General features: G+C 40.0%; 1 pseudogene; it reads right to left on the bottom strand.

Moving 5' to 3' along the window:
- Nucleotides 1-10,290: 10,290 nt before the first annotated feature.
- On the bottom strand, nucleotides 10,291-21,175 carry LOC136306522 (large ribosomal subunit protein eL18 pseudogene; annotated as a pseudogene).
- Between the last annotated feature and the right edge of the window lie 478 nt (nucleotides 21,176-21,653).

Raw genomic sequence — 21,653 nt, 5'->3', positions numbered from 1 at the left:
ATTTTAAGTGAGGTTTCTGTTTATTAATTTTTACAAATCATAAAATTTTAAGTGTTCAGGACCAAATATCAGATAACCTCTATTGTGATATGCTATGAGAAATATGTATTTCTATGAAAATTGTGTCAGAGAATTTAGGGATGCAGAATGAATTGTCAATATTTTGTACTCCTATTTTTAAATATTTTTGTTTGTTTGTTTGAGACTCAACATAAAAGTCATTCCTGGCTAACCTTGACCCTGCAGTCATTGCTTGAGACAACTTTTTACAAAGGGTAACTGTCAGGACATTACTCTGTCCAGAAGTTTCATCGCACAATGTAATGGTTCACTAGGTTTCAGGAGTCGAGAGAAAATCAGACACATATAGAAATTCCTTTTAAAATACAATTTTAACTTCATTTGATCATAAAGGAGAATATTACTGCTACTAGAGTAAGAAATAAAGCAATAGTATGAAAACTTTTATATTTGTTTATATTCAAGTAAAAGAATCAGGACAGGAGAACGCTCCTCTGGCAGTGGCACTGTGATCTGGCTTCACACAGACTCACTTCATGCTGAGTTTCTGACAGTTTGACAGATTTTGTGTCTGGCTTAAAACTCTGAGCCTGTAGAGAACCTTTTGATGACATGGTTAGATTCCTCCTCTGAGAACATCATTTCTTTCAAGGCAGTTCCTGCTGGTGACCTAACATAGGTTTTTGTTTCTATAGGGTGACCTATCAAAACTAGTGGCACATAGATGAATGTTATAGAGGGCTCCCAAGGGCAGTAGAATACCCTGCATTCTGGAAACATGAGGTGAGTTACCTGACATTCCAAAGCAAGAGGACAAAATACCCAGGAAGGCAGTTCACAGTGGAGGGCATAGCCCTATTATTTCAACCAGTAACATAACAAGCATTGTGTGCCCCACTGCCTGGTGGTCTGATACATACTCATTTTCTGAAATAATCTAAACAACAGAGTGTGTGAAAATCGTTTTAACATGTAACCCCAAAAGTGATTCCTTTACCAGTCTATTCACATCTTACTGAAATAAACTATTTTCCTATTTCCAAAATAAACTGTTAATTTCTTTTGGATAGGATGTTTGTTTCTTCACTCCATTTGTAGCACTTCTGGTACATAATAGACATCCACACTATTGTGATTTTACTAACTAAAAAACACAAAATAACACATAAAATGATTCAGGATAAATGGGAAAATAATTATTTGACAAATGATATTGAGATAAATAGTTCATCATGAAAAATACTGGGTTGGATATGTTCTTTATGTGAAAACAGATTTCAGCTAAGTTAAAGATTTAAATGAAATACTGTGACATCAAAATGCAACCAGAAAAAAATGTCAGTATTTGATTTGGGGACAGAGGACTTTAAGCATTTTCTATGCATTAACATACCAAAGACTCCACACACACAAAATTAATGACTGTGCACAAAAATAATTTTTTTTATTATTAAGTGATAGGCAGGGAGGCCGACTGACAGACTCCTGTGTGCTCTCCGACCAGAATCCACCAGGCAAACCCACTACCAGGAGATGCCCTGCCCATATGGGGCTGCTGCTTCAACTGAGCTATTCTAGCGCCTGAGGCAAGGCCATGGAGCCATCCTCAGCGCCTGGGGCCAACTTGCTCAAAACATTTGAGCCATGGCTGGAAGAGAAGAAGAGAGACAGAGAGACAGAGAGAGAGAGAGAGAGAAGAGGGAGAGGGAGAGGGAGAGGGAGAGGGAGAGGGAGAGGGAGAGGGAGGGGTGGAGAAGCAAACGGTTGCTTTTCCTGTGTGCCCTGACAGGAAATTGAACCCAGGACTTCCACATGCCAGGCTGACCCTCTACTTCTGAGCCAACTGGCCAGAGCAAAAATAAAAATTACAAAATAAAAATTGCAATAATTAATAAGTAATAACTAAGAAAATAGAAAATACAGCACACATGGAAGATCAAAATTTTATACTCTTAATTTACAAAGAACTATTGTAAATTAAGTGCAGTATCCCAGTAGAAAAATAGGCTAAAGGCCACTTAATTTTCAAAAGGAAAAATAAAAAAAGTCAATAATTCTATTTTTAAAATGTAATCTCTGGTTCCATTAGCTGCCTGAGGGGTGCTCAGTCCTTCTGAGTATGCCACTGTTGAGGTGGGGTGAGGCCCTCACTCACCTGGAGACTAGTGTGTGCCCAACAGTACCCAGACGCACTTGCCCAACATTTGCCCGCATCATGGCCTCAGAGCTTGCCTGCGTCTACTGGACCCTCATCCAGCAGGACGATGAGGTGATGTGATGGAGGATAAGATCAACACCTTCATTAAAGCAGCTGGTACAAATGTTGAACCTTTTTGGCCAGGCTTGTTTGCGAAAGCTCTGGCACGAGCCTCATCTACTGAGCAGGGGCTATAGGACCTGCCCAGCGGGCGGTTCCGCCCCCGTAAGTGCGCTCTGCTCAGCGGAAGAAAGTGGAAGCAAAGAATGAAGAATCTGAGGAGTCTGATGACACCGGCTCTGGTCTTTCTGACTAAACTTCTTTTAGAACACATTCAGTACAAAGCTGAACTCTGAAAAAACAAACAGAAAACATAATTGCTGTAGTAATCAAAGAAAAAAAATTTTAATAAAAATTTATCATTACTGTTACCTATGAAATTAGAAAAAGAAGTTGAAACACAAGATATCCAGTGGTAATAAGAACCCAGTGAAACACACTACTTAATATGCAGCTGGTGGGAGCGCACCTTTCATGAAGGCAGTTGCTATTATACCAATTAGGAATTAAATTGTTCTAGCAAAGCTAAAGTGGTAGTGATGTAAACAATGTAGGTGTTTTCTTTTCTCACTCAATGAGAAAATGGAGATGGAAATTCCAGGGATAGTAGGAGGGCCACGTAACAATACATTCTCTTTCTCTCACTCCCTGCCCCTGTCTCTGTCTCTCCCACATTTCCTGTATACACACACTTCCAACCATGCCTAAGTTGCTGTTTATTTTCTATATGCAGGTGTTAAAACTCTTGCCTGGTGACAACACTTTGTCATATCCCAATGCTAAAGGCAAGATGAAACAATGGCAGGAGGGTCAGCCTTCTTTTAACAGAACTTTTCTATGGTCCATCCTTAGTAGGTTTTCCTGCCAGCTAAGTCGATGACAGTCTGCAGGCATGAGAAAGAATCACATTGGGCAGATAATTAGCACTCTCTATTGTACTTTCAAAAGTTTATACATATACAACAACCCATCGTTATCTCAGTTATATAATCAGATATATATTTTTTAAAGGCTTTTACTGATGTTACAGTAATATAATGTTATGGTAAATAAATATATAGAAATGTAGAAAAATATAGAAGGTATATAGAAATAAGTTAAGATATAATATTAAAAGCCATTAAGACAAGTGAATAAGGCTATGCCCTTCAGGTAAGAGGTAATCTGTTGTGTAGAGATATGATAGGCAAGACCATGCCCTCTGCGCAGGGCCCAGTTAGCGTGTGTGTGTGAAATCATACATAGATAAAAAGAACTCCCTGTGAGAAATTCCCCAAAAGTGGCTTGATGTAATAATCCTGTAGATTAACACCTGTTAGAAGGCATATGCCAGAAAGGGTACTTAAGCCAAGGGGACTCCAGCTGCAGTCAGTTGTCCAGACTCTAACATTGAATGTGGACTGTCTCCAAGCCATTCTGTCCAAGGACAGCCTAGAGGAGCAGGGCCACGGGGATCCATTAAGCTGTGCCCAGGCATGCCTAGGATTTGTGAGTAATAAACTGCCTGTGTGATTGCTGCAACTAACTTGTGTGTCATTCATGTCTTTCCTCTGGTGGCAATTGGTCTCAGTACCAATAAGTAGAATCCTCATAGCCGCCTCAAGAGTAGTCTCAAAGAGGCTGCTAGCACTTCTGTTAAGCAAGAGTCCCACTGCATGGGGAAGTCGAATCAGGGATGCCTGACCCATGTAGAGCTCGGGCTCCACTGGGACAATTGATATGTCATTCAAAATAATAAGATACCTGGGAAACAACCTATAGTTCTGGGTGCCTGCTGCCATGGAAACCAAACTTGTGATATTAGTGACTGTGAGAAGGAAAGAAGTTTATTCAAGTGTTGGCAACCTGAGAAGGTGGGGACTCTTGTCCTCCAAGCACATCCTAACATCTCAGGGCAGGCAGGGGGTTTTATAATGGGGGAGAGGAAAAGCAGAACAAAGAAATAAATCAAGGGAAAGGAGTTGAAGAAGTTCTCTATGTGCAGACCAGCACATTCTTTGCAGATAACTATTTGAAGGTCAGCAAATATCCCAGAGCCGAATGTCTGAAGGTTGGATTCTGCTACTTAGGTTTACTCAGGAACTGAAACTTCTGATTCCTGCAAAGTGTACTTAAACAATAAACTTTTAACCTTGCAAGATTTGAGAGAATCTCTAGATTTGAGAGAAAAGATCAGGTTAGAGTAATAAGCAGGGTTTAACATTTACAAAGATTAATATGCATAGCTTTATATATTTTCTTTTATAAGCTTACTGGATTAGTACATTCTTATTCTAGTTCTATTCTATAGCTAGTCAGACTAATATAAGTAGTATACTGTACTCATACCCAATTACAGTTACAACAGTGAAAAACTAGACACAATATGATTGTTCAATAATAGTGGAATGATTAATTTAATTAAGTTATTTCCACACTGAATATTATGAATATATATTAAAATATGGTTCACAAATATTTCAGCAGACAAAGCTAGAAAACATAATATTGTGGAGGAAAAAATTTAAATCTCTACTTATGGATATATACACAGATACATAAAATGCCTCATAAAATGTTAATAGTGCTTATAGTGATTTGTTAGGGTGTATCAATTTTTATTTTATTTTTGCTTAATTATTTTTCCAATTATTATCCAACAATTGTATTACAAGGTGGGTCCAAAGTAGGTTTATGGTTGTTAGTATAAAAAATAATATAATAATAAATAAATAATAATACAAGAATAAACTGTATTTTGTGTATTTATAACTATAAACCTACTTTTGCCACACCTTGTATTTTGTGATCAAATATATTTTTAATGAAAAAAAGTTCATGTTTATAAAAGGTACAGTTCACTGGGAATTTTCAAACATGTGTGAGAATGTATATTGGCCATTTTTGTACAGACATTTTTGAGAAGATTTATCTTTATTTTTAAAGTGATCCTTCTCACCTTCTTGAGAAACTATTATTCTGTTCCCTAGTTATGTAGCACCTTCCAGTGATGGGACAAGTTATGCCTTCTCACAAGTGGCCTTTAGTTTAACCATGTGACTTCCAAATCTTAAACATTTTATGTATGATTTGCTCTTCAACTGTAAAATAGTTTTACTTAGCACAACATGATTTGTCTATATTTTAGTTATTTGTGATAGAAAAAAATACAATTGTTTGAAAAGCCCAGGAATAAAAAATATATACTTTAAAGTGAAATTTTACTTTATCAATTAAAAAACTAAATATGTTTGTAAATGCTACAAATATATGGGAAATTGATTAGGTGGGAAGATGTATCAAATACATTAGTGAATTTTTTAATAAAAATAACTGATGAGTCTCACCTGTGGTGGGGCAGTGGATAAAGCATCAACCTCGAACACTGAGGTCACTGGTTTGAAACCCTGGGCTTGCTGGTCAAGGCACATATGGAAGTTGATGCTTCCTGCTCCTCCCCCTCTCTGTCCTCTCTAAGAATGAATAAATAATTTTTTTAAATAACTGATGAGAGATTGATAATGATAATTAAGCAAAAATTTTATTTTATTTAAATAAGAAAATATTTATTTTAAAAATTAATAAATATTAATTTTATATAACATAGCTTATAAGAGTTTTCAATTACATTTTTAAATTGTATATGTATTTTTTGAAAAATATAAATATAAAATATTATAATTAAAAAATCGTATCTGGTTTTTGGTTTTTGGTTTTTGTTTTGGTTTTTTTATTAAGAGGACGGGAGATACTGAGACAGACTCTCACATGTGCTCCAACCAGGATCCGCCCAGCAACCCTTGTCTAGGGCTGATTTTTGAATTAACCAAGCTATTTTTAGCACCTGAGGCTGATATTCAGACAAACTGAGCTATCCTCAGCACCCAGGGCCAACACTTGAACCAATTGAGCCACTTGCTGAGGGAGAGGAAGAGGAAGATAAGGTGGGGGGAGGGGGACAAATAGTCACTTCTCTGGTGTGCCCTAACCAGGAATCAAACCCGAGATGTCTATACACTGGGTGACACTCTATCCACTGAGCTAGCTGGCCAAGGCCAGAGAAAACTGAGGTCATGTCTTATTCAACAAGAAAAATATATTATATTGCCTGACCTGTGGTGGCGCAGTAGATAAAGCTTCGACCTGGAACTCTGAGGTCGCTGGTTCAAAACCCTGGGCTTGCCTGGACAAGGCGCATATGGGAGTTGATGCTTTCTGCTCCTCCCTTCTCTCTCTCTCTCTCTCTCTCTCTCTCTCTCTCTCTTTCTCTCTCTCTCTCTCTCTCTCCTCTCTAAAATGAATAAATAAATAAAGTTTAAAAAATCAAAAAAATATATTATTGAAAGATAACCTGAGATGCAGTAATAATATTAACAAAGATGGCATGTGCCTGACCGGATGGTGGCGCAGTGGATAGAGCGTCAGACTAGGATGCGGAAGACCTAGGTTCGAGACCCTGAGGTTGCCAGCTAGAGAGAGGGCTCACCTGGTTTGAGCAAAAAAAAGCTCACCAGTTTGAGCCCAAGGTCGCTGGCTCGAGCAAGGGGTTACTCGCTCTGCTGAAGGCCTGCGGTCAAGGCATGTATGAGAAAGCAATCAATGAACAATTAAGGTGTTGCAATGCGCAACAAAAAACTAATGATTGATGCTTCTCATCTCTCCATTCCTGTCTATCTGTCCCTATCTATCCCTCTCTCTGACTCTCTCTCTGTCTCTGTAAAAAAATTAAATAAATAAATAAAGATGGCATGTATTTAACATTTCTGAGATGCATTTGGAAAATAATTTCCAAAGAGTAATTACTGATATTTATAAAAAAAAAGTATAATGAGGATAAAATAAAATCGGTTAAACTTATTTTTTTAAAAGATTAATGTATAGAATGCCTGCCTATATTTTCTCTCACTGGCAGACTTAACCAGAGTACTTGAATCACATGTGCAATACAAATTGCCTCCCATGTCTTCCTATTTCCATCTGTAATTTTAAAAACCTAGGGTTCAAAAGTTTCCACCTCATAAATGTACTGAGATGTATTAATTATTCAACTAAGAGATGATTCATTATAGACCTGTGAAAACTCAAACTGCTCAGACTTTCAGGGAACCTGAGGTCTATAGAAGCCTGTTGCAAACTATGCCTAAGCTACTTTCTCTGTCCTTTATATATTCACTTATCACCCTCAGGTATCAGCCTCTGGGCCTTTTATTATCTAACAAATTTTGTAATTCACAAAATGAATTTGGTTTGAGCTGTTAATAGCAAAGGCAACTTAAAAGGTTGTGGGAGTTAGTAGTAATTCGGTATAAATCCAAACACAGATCTCTTTCTTCTTCCAAACCCTTGAAATAATCTGAGGAATAAATGAGACCCCCAAAGCTTACACCTTTACCAATACTGGGTGGAGAGAAATTACAGAAGTCACAGAAATCAAATGATATATGTATTGGGGGAAATTTCTTCCAGACCAGTAAAATTAGAGCAGGAAATGACAACAATACAGTGAGTTAGTGGTGAAGCAGCAAATTCTATACAGTGGGGCAATCTAGAAGTGATGAGGAAACTTGAAGAAGGCAACCCAGTAGAGATCTCTGCACCAACCACTCAGAATCTTAAGAGTTTATCTACAGGCCTTAACTGGGTTCAGTCACTTACACCAACCATATGTTCTCAGTAAGACATTGCTCTAACAAAGTAGTGTCTTTGAAAGGACTGCCAGTATAGGAATAGTAGGCAGGAAGTATTCCAAGGACTGGGAAAGGTAAGGAGTCTCTGAGTTTGATTGCTTGGGTCCACCTCATGATACATCTTTCTATCGTATTGTTTTTTAGTTTAACAAGTGAAAAAAAAAAAAAAAAAAAAAAAAAAAAAAAAAAATATATATATATATATATATATATATATTTTAAATGTGAGAGGAGGAAAGATAGTGAGGCAAGATTCCTGCATAAATCCCTACTGGGATCCACCTGGCAACCCCATTTGGGGCTGATGTTGGAATACTGAGCCATTTTAAGCACCTGAGACTGAAGTGCTCTGATGGAGCTATCCTCAGCCTCTGGGGCCATGCTTGAACTAATTGAAACAATGGTTGTGGGAGGAGAAGAGGGAGAGAAGGGGCAGAGGGACGGAGTAGAAGCAGATGGTTGCTTTTTCTGTGTGCCCTGACCAGAAATTGAACCCGGGACATTCACATGCCAGGCAGATGTTCTATCCACTGAGCCACAGGCCATGGCCTAAGTGACCATATTTTTTAAAAATAAGGTAAGACTGTATGGCATCTAATGTAATCCAAAAAAAAAGTAGTCCTTTTCCTCATTCCTCACTTTTCCCATCTCTATGCCCCAACTCTGGAAACAACCATCTTTAACTTGTTTAGCTATGTATTTCTATTGTACTCATTTCCATACTAGTTTATGAACTTTCTGCTATAGAGTTAAGCTCCGTTCACCCATCTGCAAATAGTAAATACCTGTCTCTTGGACTACCAATGTAGCTACACTAGTTATAATTAAGACAATAATATTGTCTTTATCATACAAATGTATTAATGTTATAAATTGTAAAGCCAGTAGGCACGGCCATAATCACAGCCACCTGGCCCATGCAGGTTCGCATTGGATTCGGACAGACGGTAATGAAACAATGGAGCCAAGAACTGGTGGGCCATCATCTTTAATCCTAGCTTGCACCTGGTGGGCAAGCAGAAACACACACTGGGCTCCAAAACCCATTCATTCAGTGTTCACAAAGCCACTGACTTATCTGAGTTTCCTAGAATCAAATGTTCCTAGCTTACCAGACTTATTCACCTCTGTTCCCCATCTCCTTCCTTCTCCCTGCACAAACTCTGCACAAACTGGTTTTTCACTCAGCACTCCACCATCTTGGCTGCTTCTCCTGGCCTTCTCCATGTGGCCTTCTCTGTTCTCCTCTGTGCTCTCTCTTCTAATGCTAATCTCAGGAACTGAGAGAGCAAGCTCCTGGTCTGCCCCACTTTATAATGCAGAAATCTAAACCTTTAATCCAATATACAAAATAAGGAAGTCTCTAATACAAAATGACTTATCTGAGGCATGATGGGATTGCACCACCCCACATCAAAAGGGTGGGAAAGGCTTAGTCCTAAAACCAAGCCCCAGGCTACAAGGATCCTGCCTGCCCACAGCTCACCCCCAACACATATTAATTTCACCTGGGTGACAGGCTTTCATGTGGGCAGCACCATCTTTAACAAAGTGAGCATAATACATTTCATCTGCGCAATACAAATAAAACTTACTTTTACTAACTTCGTGTTTTGTCTCAAGTTAATAATTAAGTAATTACATTGTTGGTTTTTTTCCTTTTTAATTATCACTTATTTATCTCTATTCTCAACTCACATGTTCATTCTGTTATCTCTAAGTACTATATTTTTCCATGTATAAGATGCACCGTTTTCCAAAAAATTTGGGTTCTAAAAACTGGATGCATCTTATACAGTGATTATAGTTTTTCACTTGCATTTCCCGCTTGAGGATTTGTATGAATTTTATGATGAATGAAACTTGAGTTCAATAACTTTATGTAATACATTCTTTTTCAAATTTCTGGCCATCAAATTAAGGTGCATCTTATACATGAGAGCGTCTTATACATAAGGAAATATGGTACCTTAGGTAAATTATTTGCATCCTTCCTTTCTTTCTTTCTTTCTTTCTTTCTTTCTTTCTTTCTTTCTTTCTTTCTTTCTTTCTTTCTTTCTCCTTCCTCCCTTCCTTTTTTCCTTCCCTCCTTCCTTCCTTCCTTCCTTCCTTCCTTCCTTCCTTCCTTCCTTCCTTCCTTCCTTCCTTCCTTTCCTTCCTTCCTTCCTTCTTTCTTCCTTCCTTTCCTCCGTCCCTCCCTCCCTCCCTCCATTCCTCTCTTCCTCCCTCCCTCCCTTTCTTCCTTCCATCTTTCTTTGTTTTTTCTTTTTCAGCATCCAAAGTCTATTTAATAAAAAGGTACGATCTGGGGTTAGTTTCTGTATTCACGACTGGTTCCTTGGCCTATCATGCACTTGAACTTTGACCCCTGGATCACAGGTAGGGTTTGGTGTGGCTGGGAGGGCTTCCTGGGATCTTGCTGAAATGTCTGTACACCCTTGTCCTTTGGGAGGAACAGAAAGAATGATGGTGCCACAGTCCTTGGGGGAACTCAGAGTCAGCTGATTGAGGATAGGTATCTTGTTTGCAGCCTAGAGGATACAGCTCTACACACAATTGCAAAGATAAAATGCACAGCCTTCTTCAGTTTAGGCACTTCCTGGGTATGCATGTCATTGCTGTCATCCCTACAGTCACAGTGGTTTTGCCTTCTGGGCCAGAGAATCTCATCTTCTGGATCAATTAAGAAAGAAGCAAAGGTGTCCATTGGTGCAACTCATGAACAACCTCTTCAGCAGTACTTGGTTGAAGGTGGAGTTTGTTTCTCTAGCCAGAAACATATGCAGCTTGAACAACAGCTTTAGGTGGATGACCAGTCTTTTGGGCTCCTCGCACTAAAACTTTTCAGTCTTTGTTGTGTATAAAGCCAGTATCCAAGGCCACCATCACAGCCGCCTGGCCTGTGTAGGTTTGCATTGGATTCGTACAGTCAGTAAGAAACAACAGAGCCAAAAACTGGTGGGCCATCATTTTTCATCCTAGCTTGTACCCAGTGGGCAAGTAAAAACACACACTGGGCTCCAAACCCCACTCATTCAGTGCTCACAAAGCCACTGACTTATCTGAGTTTCCTAGAATCAAATGTTCCTAGCTTACCAGACTTACTCACCTCTGTTCCCCATCTCCTTCCTTCTCCCTTCACAAACTCTGCACAAACTGGTTTCTCTCTCAGCACTCCACCATCTTGGCTGCTTTTCCTGGCCTCCTCCACATGGCCTTTCTCTGCTCCCTCCTCTAATGATAATCTCAGGAACCAAGAGTGCAAGCTCCGTTCTGCCCCCATTTTATAGTGCAGAAATCTAAACCTTTAATCCAATATACAAAAGAGGGAAGTCTCTAATACAAAGTCACTTATCTGAGGCATGATGGGATTGCACCACCCCACATCAAAAAGAGTGGGAAAAGCTTAGTCCTAAAACCAAGCCCCAGGCTACAAGGATCCTGCCTGCCCACAGCCCGCCCCAACACACATTAATATCACCTGGGTGACAAGCTTCCATGTGGGCAACACCATCTTTAACAAAGTGAGCATAATATATTTTATCTGCCCAACATTGTGGCAGATGTGACTCTCATGATGGCAATTTCTGCTCCACCAGGACCAGAATGAGGCATTTTTTCTCTTGAAATCTTTTTTTCCTTAGGTCCTTTTTTTCCTTCTTCTGTGGGTATCACTTGTTCCCTGTGGCAGACACAGAGCATTTATCTCAGCATTTCTCTCTCATCAACCTGAAGATTTTCTTCCTCTCTCTCCTTTGATGGTGCCCACCCTGTTCTACTGTGAGAGTTACTAGAAACTCTGTATGCATGGGCAGGTCCTACAGAGTGAAATATTCTCAAGATATGTATCTGTTTTGTTGGGAGAAACTCCAGATATCACTAAATATATATAAACACCTTATCTCTCCTTCAATCTCCAGTGTATAGTAAGGAGAAGTCAGGTCCCCCTCTGCTCTCCCCTGAGGAGGAAGAAACAAGAAGAATGCAAGGGAGAGGAGCTTATAGGGGTAACTGAGTCAACCAGTTATAGATTAACTAGTTAGTTCCTATAGTTCTCTGAAAGGGTGCCTGGGGCCACTTGCTCCACAAAGCAAGGAAGATAGAATTTACCTTAAAACCCCTCTCCTTTTCTTAAAAGTTTTTAAAAAACATTGTTTATGTACCTTAATTTAAAAATTCCAACACTTATACTCTGACCCCACCTAAGCTCACCTCCCATCCTGGAGTCATGAGAGTGATGTATACCTCTAGACCAGTGGTTCTCCTAGAAGATTTCCAGGTGCTCCCTATGGTATTCCAGAGAAATATGTGCCTGTTGGGGACCAAAAAATCAACAGGGTTTTATAGAGTTTAGATTTTGGGGGGACAGAGGTGTGGGGAATTGGCTGTAAGCATACAGTCTGCCCACCTCACTTGCCTGATTAGGTTGCAAAAGGCTGTTAAACTGTGGTGCTGGATTGTTTACACTACCCTCCATGTTCCTCGGAAAGACTGGAGGTAAGTTTCTTCTATTCTTTGTTTGGTGTAAAGTGATTTATATGATGGGGGTTTTCAGCACTCAACACAATTAAGAGTAAAAAGAAAGGAATTCTTCAATGTGTTGACTAGGAAATGAGAGTTTGCCTTTCTTTTTTTATCTTTTTTAATTTAAAAGCTACAAAATTAATATTAATATTCTAGGAAGCTTAAAGAACATTTTATTAATTTGGGCTAGGCCTGCAGAGAGATTTTTTTTTTTACAGAGACAGAGAGAGAGTCAGAGACAGGGATAGATAAGAACAGACAGACAGGAATGGAGAGAGATGAGAAGCATCAATCATTAGTTTTTCATTGCAACACCTTAGTTGTTCATTGATTGCTTTCTCATATGTGCCTTGACCGTGGGCCTTCAGCAGACCAAGTAACCCTTTGCTTGAGCCAGCAACCTTGGGTCCAAGCTGGTGAGCTTTAGCTCAAACCAGATGAGCCCATGCTCAAGCTGGCAACCTCGGGGTCTCGAACCTGGGTCTTCCGCATCCCAGTCTGACACTCTATCCACTGTGCCACCAACTGGTCAGGCAGAGTTTACCTTTCAAATATATGCCCAAACATTGAAGAAATCATTAGGACACGTCAGGCTCACGTTTCTCATAAACACAAGAACGAAAAAACTTAACACATTCGTGCTGGGACCTGCCGAATTTACAAAATCTTACTAAGAACGTATCTATTTATATAAAAAGATAACTTTTTGTCTTTTTTTAATTTTTTTAGCCCCTTTTTTACAAATTCTAAAAATCATAACTCAAAAACTGTAACATAAAAATGTTTTTTAATGTCAGAATAAATTTAATTTTGTTGTATTTATTTTGTTTAATTATCATAAAAGCATGCTTGGACTTTATATTTTTTCTTTAATATTTGACTTAATTATTATAACATATTTCTCAGAAATTTATATATAGTGCGCCTACAGTTATCTGTAGGATTTTAGATGCGCCCCGACTTCAAAAAGTTTGAGAACCACTGAACTAGACAAAGGGATCATGAGCCTCTTGCATAAAAACCTGTAAGCTGTAGAAGGTATATAACCTATAAGAAAATCAACTTCAGGGAGCACGTGTCTTTGAAGATACCAGCCCCACGTGCTCCGTCGGCTTTTAAGTAATTCTCTTTTCCTCTAATAAACTTATCTGACTATCTTTCATTGGGTTGCTTCCTGCTATAGTGTTATCTTGAAACCTACATTTCAAGAAGAAGAAATAATTAGAACACACTGTTGAGTGCAGGTTTTACACAAACTCTTTGTCTGCACAGTGGTATGTCATTTTTTCCTCCATTTTCCTAGGGTCCTAGTGTCCAAGGCCTCTAGGTTTTCCATCATAGATTTGTTTGTTTGCTTCTTTCCGATACTCCTGGGTAGAGACACTGTTTTCATATAAGCAGAATGCATTGTCTCCAGAAAGTATAAGTGTAGGCCTTTTCTGGGGCTAAGGAAAGGATAGTTGGCCTGCAAAGCAGTAATGTCATTAAGAATATAGATACATGTAATAAAAGTTTTTCAGGCAAACATCCCTTTCTACTACTCACAAAAGTAGGTTTCCAATTTGTTGTACTTTCTGGTGGTCTGTGACACAAATAACCTCTCTGCTTCCCTTTCCTTCTTTTTGCCATTAATGTGAACTTTGCTTGATAAGTCACAATGGTTTTAAGTTGAGATTAACAATCAAGTTCAGAAGACACAAGTTCATCTAATACCAAGTGTACTGAGTTTTAAAAAGAGTATCAAACAGGGAGCATATGCACATCACAACAGCTAGCAGATGTCTCCTGATTCCCAGGGCAGATTGCAAATGTTCTAGGTATTCCCTGTTGCATGCAAGTAGTCAACTGAGATGAGGCTGAGGAAAGCTGTACTGGACTGGAAGTGTCTTTATTATACCTTATTACTCATGTATCACTCTCAAGGGTGCTTGACGAGCTCTTGTTCCCTGGTGAAACTACATCTCATTAGTTGCACATTACTCCTCAGATACAGCTTATTTGTCAATTTCAGGTTATTCATCAATAATAGGTTACTGAACGAATAATCTTAATAACCTGGTTCAGGATCTTAGTCTAGTGTAAAGCAAACTCAGCAAAACTTTCATTTATGTTGGACACAGAATATCCCTATATTTGTCTTACTTGGTCTTTCCAGAGGGGTTTATCTAAGTATCAGCTCCTCAGGCATCCTTAAGTCCAGAAGACAGACATAAATTAGCTATTTATCCTGCCAGAAGCATTTAGTTGATTGCTAAAGCTAAAGCATGGATTTGCTGTTACTTATCTACCTAATTTTTATCTTCTAGAACTTGTTTTGATATTTTTCATCTGCTTTCCATCCTCTCCTCTTCAAGTCTCGTGCTCTTGCTAATTTAATCCTTCTGCTGTCCTTTTGTGGGGAATTAATGGAGACAGTTCAGAAACATGTGCATATTTAATCTGTCACATTTAAATATAATTACTATATGTTGTCAAATAAGTTTATAAATATGATATATATGTTTGCTCACTTATAGTTTGCATTGGGTGTGGGAGACAGGCTGTAAGCTGGCAAGGTCCTCATAGCCTAAGGCTTAGTTTTAAGATAGCCTTTCCCACCCTTTTAATACTAGTATTTTTTCAACATCCTTCTAATACTAAGATTTTTCTCAAAACTAAGCTTTTCCCCACACCCTTGACTGTTGCATGATGTGGGGTGGTGCACTCTTATGAGGAATCCCATTTATGCCTCAGATAAGTGGCTTTGTATCAGAGACTTCCTTATTTGTATATTGGCTTACAGGTTTTAATTTCTACACTACAAGATAAGGCAGACCTGGGGCTCTCTCACTCAGATCCTGCTATCAGCATTGCAGATGAGAGGCCAGTTTATGCAGAGTTTGTGCAGAGAGAAGGAGATGGGGAACAGAGGTGAATAAGGCTGGTGGGGCCTTTGATTCTAGGAAACTCGAATGAGTCAGTGGCTTTGGGAGCCCTGAATAGAAAGGGAAGTGTTTTCCCACTGTGTGTATTTCTTGCCCACCGGGTGCAAGCTAAGATTAAAGCTCACGGCACACCAGTTCTTGGCTCCATTGTTTCATTACTGTCTGTCAGAATCAAATGCGAACCTGCATGGGCCAGGCGGTTGTGATGGTGAATGCGCCTACTGGCCATACACTATATTAATGCTTCAGCTCAGCTACATATATTTTAAATGCACAGAAAATAGACTGAAAGAAAATATTATGCAGGGCTGTAAATCAACTTTACATAAAAATTTTTAAAAATTTTATATTGTTTAACCAGTTCCCCAATACTTACTTTAAAATAGTTTTAGGAGAAAGACATTTGGTTGATATAAAAACTATGTATTTAAATAAGAACAACATAGGATATATAAGTTCTGCATATCAACTGATTCCATATAAATTGTGCAATCATAAAATGAACAATGGCACTAACCAGTTTGCTCAGTGGCTAGAGCACTGGCCCAGCTTATAGATGTCCTGGGTTTGATCCTGGTCAGGGCACACAAGAAAAGCAGCTATGTGCTTCCCTTTCCCACCCTCTTTCCCTTCTCTTCCTCTTCTGCTTCCACAGCCAGTGCCTTGATTGGTTCAAGCACTGGCTTTGGGTTCTGAGGATGGCTTTGTGGAACCTCTGCCTTAGGCAATAAAAATAGTTCAGTTGCGGTCCTGGCTGGTTGGCTCAGTGGTAGAGCGTTGGCCTGGTGTGTGGGAGTCCCGGGTTCGATTCTCAGCCAGGGCACACAGGAGAAGCGCCCATCTGCTTCTCCACCCCTCCCCCTCTCCTTCCTCTCTGTCTCTCTCTTCCCTTCCTGCAGCCAAGGCTCCATTGGAGCAAAGATGGCCCAGGCGCTGGGAATGGGTCTGTGGCCTCTGCCTCAGGCACTAGAGTGGCTCTGGTCACAACAGAGCGATGCCCCGGATGGGCAGAGCATAGCTCCCTGGTGGGCGTGCCGGGTGGATCCCGGTCGGGTGCATGCGGGAGTCTGTCTGACTGCCTCCCCGTTTCCAACTTCAGAAAAATACAAAAAAAAAATAGCTCGGTTGCAAACATGTCCTCAGATGACCAGAGCATCAGCCCCAGACAAGGGGTGCCAGGTGGATCCGGTTGGGGCGCATGTGAGAGTCTGTCTCTCTTACTCCCCTCCTTTCACTTAAAAAAATACATTATCGGTAGTTAATGTTGAAATTTTTTTTTTATTCATTTTTTTAGAAAGGAGAGAGGGAGAGACAGAGAGAGATAGAGGAGAGACAGAGAGAGAGAAGGGGGGGAGGAGCTGGAAGCATCAACTCCCATATGTGCCTTGACCAGGCAAGCCCAGGGTTTCGAACTGGCAACCTCAGCATTTCCAGGTCGATGCTTTATCCACTGCACCACCACAGGTCAGGCCTATGTTGAAATATTTTTAAGTAATTTTGTACAATATGATCTAAATTGTATGGTACTTATAAAACCATTGGAAGCATATTATTTCAATTATTTGTTTCATATTTGTTCTATATCTGAACTTTATGAAACTTATACAATTCATAGAGGAAAAAATACTTATGACCCATATTCCCAATACAATGTTTTAAGAGAATAAAAATCTTGAGAAAGTTTGCCCTGGCCGGTTGGCTCAGTGGTAGAGCGTCGGCCTGGTGTGCAGGAGTCCTGGGTTTGATTCCCGGCCAGGGCACACAGGAGAAGCACCCATCTGCTTCTCCACCCCTCCCCTTGTCCTTCCTCTCTGTCTCTCTCTTCCCCTCCCGCAGCCAGGGCTCCACTGAAGCAGGGTTGGCCGCGGGTGCTGAGTATGGCTCTATGGCCTCTGCCTCAGGCACTAGAGTGGCTCTGGTTGCAACAGAACAATGGCCCAGATGGGCAGAGTGTCGCCCCCCTGGTGGGCATGCCGGGTGGATCCCTGCCGGGCGCATTTGGGAATCTGTCTGACTGCCTCCCCGTTTCCAACTTCAGAAAAATATAAACAAAAAAAAATTGAGAAAATTTTAATTAATATTCTCAATATTATAAGAATAGACATGTACTCCTGTTGGGCAGATAAAATATATTATGCTCACTTTGTTAAAGATGGTGATGCCCACATGGAAGCCTGTTGCCCAAGTGATATTAGTGTGTGTTGGGGGCAGGCTGAGGGCAGGCAGGATCCTTGTAGCCTGGGGCTTGGTTTTAGGACTAAGCTTTTCCCACTCTTTTTGATGTGGGGTGGCACAATCCCATCATGCCTCAGAAAAGTGACTTTGTATTAGAGACTTCCCTATTTTGCATATTGGATTAAAGGTTTTGATTTCTACAGTATAAAATGGGGACAGAACAGGAGCTTGCACTCTTGGTTATCATTAGAGAGGAGAGAGCAGAGAGCAGAGAAAGGCCACGTGGAGGAGGCCAGGAGAAGCAGCCAAGATGGTGGAGTGCTGAGAGAGAAGCCAGTTTGTGCAGAGAGAAGGAAGGAGATGGGGATCAGAGGTGAATAAATCTGGTGAGCTAGAAACCTTTGATTCTAGGAAACTCGGGTAATTCAGAAACTTTGTGAGCACTGAATGAGTGGGTTTTGGAGCCCAGTGTGTGTTTTTACTTTCCCACCGGGTGCAAGCTAGGATTAAAGAAGATGGCCCACCAGTTTTTGTCTTTGTTGTTTCTTTACCGACTGTCCGAATCCAATGCGAACATGTATAGGCCGGGCTGCTGTGATGGTGGCCGTGGACACTTGCTTTACATCTTCCAAAAAGACAAACAAATGGGCAATACATATGAAAAAATGCTCATCTTCACTAGCTATTAGAGAAATGCAAATCAAAACCACAATGAGATATCACCTCACAGGTGTTAGAATGGCCATTGTTGGTCAAATAAGTTTGTAAATACGATATATATGTTTGTTTGCTTATAGTTTGCATTGGGTGTGGGGAACAGGCTGTAAGCAGGCAGGATCCTTATAGCCCAAAGCTTAGTTTTAAGACTAAGCTTTTCCTCACAACCTTGACTGTTGCATGATAGGGAGTGGTGCACTCTCTTGAGGAATCCCATTATGCCTCAGATAAGTGACTTTGTATCAGAGACTTCCTTGTTTGTATATTGGATGAAAGGTTTTGATTTCTACACTATAAAATGGGACAGACTTGAAAGTTGCTCTCTCTTGGTTCCTGAGATTAGCATTAGAGGAGAGAGCAGAGGAAAGGAACGTGGAATAGAGGAGAAGCATAAAGATGGTGGAATGCTGAAGGAGAAGCCAGTTTGTGCAAAGTAAAGGAGATAGGGAACAGAGGTGAATAAGGCTGGTGAGGTACACACCTTTGATTCTAGGAAACTCGGATAAGTCAGTGGCTTTGGGAGCCCTGAATGGAAAGGGAAGTGTTTTCCCACTGTGTGTATTTTTTGCCCGCCGGGTGCAAGCTAAGATTAAAGTTAATGGCCCACCAGTTCTTGGCTCAGTTGTTTCATTACCATCTGTCTGAATCAAATGTGAACCTGCATGGGCCAGGCAGCTGTGATGGTGGCCATGGCTACTGGCTTTACAGCCATTAACAATAAGACAAGAAAAGAAAAGTGTTGAAAAGGATGTGGAGAAAAGGGAGCCCTCATTCACTGCTGGTGGGATTAAAAAGTAGTACAGCCAATATGGAAAACAATATGGAGGCTCCTCAAAAAAGTAACACAGCTATCATATGACCCAGTAATCATTCTTTTGTGTATCAAACCAAAATATTAGAAAATATTTATTCATAAAGATATATGTACACTATGTTTATTGTGGCATTATTTATTGTCATAATGCATTTCCAAGACAGGGAAATTACCTAAATGTCCTTTGATGAATAATTGGATAAACAAGTGTAGTACATATATACAATGGAATACTAATTAGCCATAGAAAGGCTGAAATTCTGCCATTTGATAACTTGAATGAATCTTGAGAGCATCATGCACACTTATATAAACATGGTTTCTGTGTTCTAGTGTTATTTTAAAAATTGGAAGTTTGGGATTTGAGAGTTTGGAGGGTTAACTTCTAATTCAATATTAATTTTGTCACTTAAAATATGGGAAATAAGTTCTTGGTTAGTATTTTATCTAGAACAGATTGCTCATGCTAAGTGGGAAATACCTATGTTATATTTCAGTGAATTGCAGTGTCTAGAACAGGGGTCCTCAAACTTTTTACACAGGGGGCCAGTTCACTGTCCCTCAGACCGTTGGAGGGCCGGACTATAAAAAAACTATGAACAAATCTCTATGCACACTGCACATATCTTATTTTTTTTTCTTTTTTCTGAAGCTGGAAACGGAGAGAGACAGACAGACTCACGCATGCGCCCTACCGGGATCCACCCGGCATGCCCACCAGGGGCGACGCTCTGCCCACCAGGGGGCGATGCTCTGCCCCTCCGGGGCGTCGCTCTGCCGCGACCAGAGCCACTCTAGTGCCTGGGGCAGAGGCCAAGGAGCCATCCCCAACGCCGGGGCCATCTTTGCTCCAATGGAGCCTTGGCTGCGGGAGGGGAAGAGAGAGACAGAGAGGAAGGAGGGGGTTGGGGTGGAGAAGCAAATGGGCACTTCTCCTATGTGCCCTGGCCAGGAATTAAACCCGGGTCCCCCGCACACCAGGCCAACGCTCTACTGCTGAGCCAACCAGCCAGGGCCTGCACATATCTTATTTTAAAGTAAAAAACCAAAACGGGAACAAATACAATATTTAAAATAAAGAACAAGTAAATTTAAATCAACAAACTGACCAGTATTTCAATGGGAACTATAGGCCTGCTTCTGGCTAATGAGATGGTCAATGTGCTTCTCTCACTGACCACCAATGAAAGAAGTGCCCCTTCTGGAAGTGCGGCAGGGCCGGATAAATGGCCTCAGGGGCCGCATGTGGCCCGCGGGCCATAGTTTGGGGACCCCTGGTCTAGAAGATAAAACAAACTATAAAATAAAGTTGAATTAATTCCCAAAGTGTACATGCATTCAAAAAAGATAAAGAGAAATAGTGCAAAGCAAAATATGTCCATTATATTTGAGGGAATTCCTTTATATCAGCAAATACTTATCTCATTTTGTAAGGCTAGGAGCCGCCATCCTGTCCATTCACATGCAGGTTCGCATTAGATTCGGACAGATAGTAATGAAACAATGGAGCCATAAACTAGTGGGACATTAGCTTTAATCCTAGCTTTTACCCGGAAGGCAAAAAATACACACAGTGGGCTCCAAAACCCACTCATTCAGTGCTCACAAAGTTACTGACTTATCTGAGTTTCCTAGAATCAAAGGTTTCTAGCTCACCAGACTTATTCGCCTCTGTTCCCCATCTCCTTTTCTCTGCACAAACTTGTCCTTCAGGACTCCGCCATCTTGGCTGCCTCTCCTATGCAATGCTAATTTCAGAAACTGAGAGAGAGCAAGCCCCCAGTCTGCCCCACTTTAAAATGCAGAAATCAAAACCTTTAATCCATATACAAAATAGGGAAGTCTTTGATGCAAAGTCCACCCCACATCAAAAAGGGTGGGAAAGGCTTAGTTCTAAAACCAAGCCCCAGGCTACAAGGATTTTGCCTGCCCACAGCTCACCCCCACACACATTAATATAATTACACCTTTTCCAAGCATAAGAGCAACTAATATTCTCACCTGGGAGACGGGCCTCCACGCGGGCAGTGTCATCTTTAACAAACTGAGCACAATATATTTTATCTGCCCAACACATTGCAATCTTATACAAAACATGGAATAAAATAATATTGTTTTTATATCTTATAAGAAGATATCATCTTTCAGATGATAGTAGTTCTGTGCTTTTTATCGTAACTTGTTTGCTTGATCTATATACATGCTTATTGCAAATTATATTTAAAATCTTTTACTATAATTATGGAATTTTAAAATTCTCTTTGAAATTATTGTATATACTTCTGAACTATATATATATCATATCAGTATGAAATTTACATGTTATCTTGATACATTGATCTCTTATTTAATAGGAATTATCTTAATTTTTTGCATTTTATGCTTCTTTTTCCTTAATTTTTTGTGTTTTTGCTTTAATTTCCATTTTTTTCTGATATTAATATTATATCCCTAATATTTTTGTAATTGGTATTTAGCTAATATATTGTGGTAAGGTACCAAAAACCTGCAAAATTAATATTGATATTTTAGGAAGAAAGATCAGGCTTTCTGTC

The sequence above is a fragment of the Saccopteryx bilineata genome, chromosome 5, assembly GCF_036850765.1.
Source record: "Saccopteryx bilineata isolate mSacBil1 chromosome 5, mSacBil1_pri_phased_curated, whole genome shotgun sequence".
NCBI lineage: Eukaryota > Metazoa > Chordata > Mammalia > Chiroptera > Emballonuridae > Saccopteryx > Saccopteryx bilineata.
The sequence above is the reverse complement of the archived record's forward strand: the minus strand, read 5'-3'. Positions and strand labels throughout refer to the sequence as shown.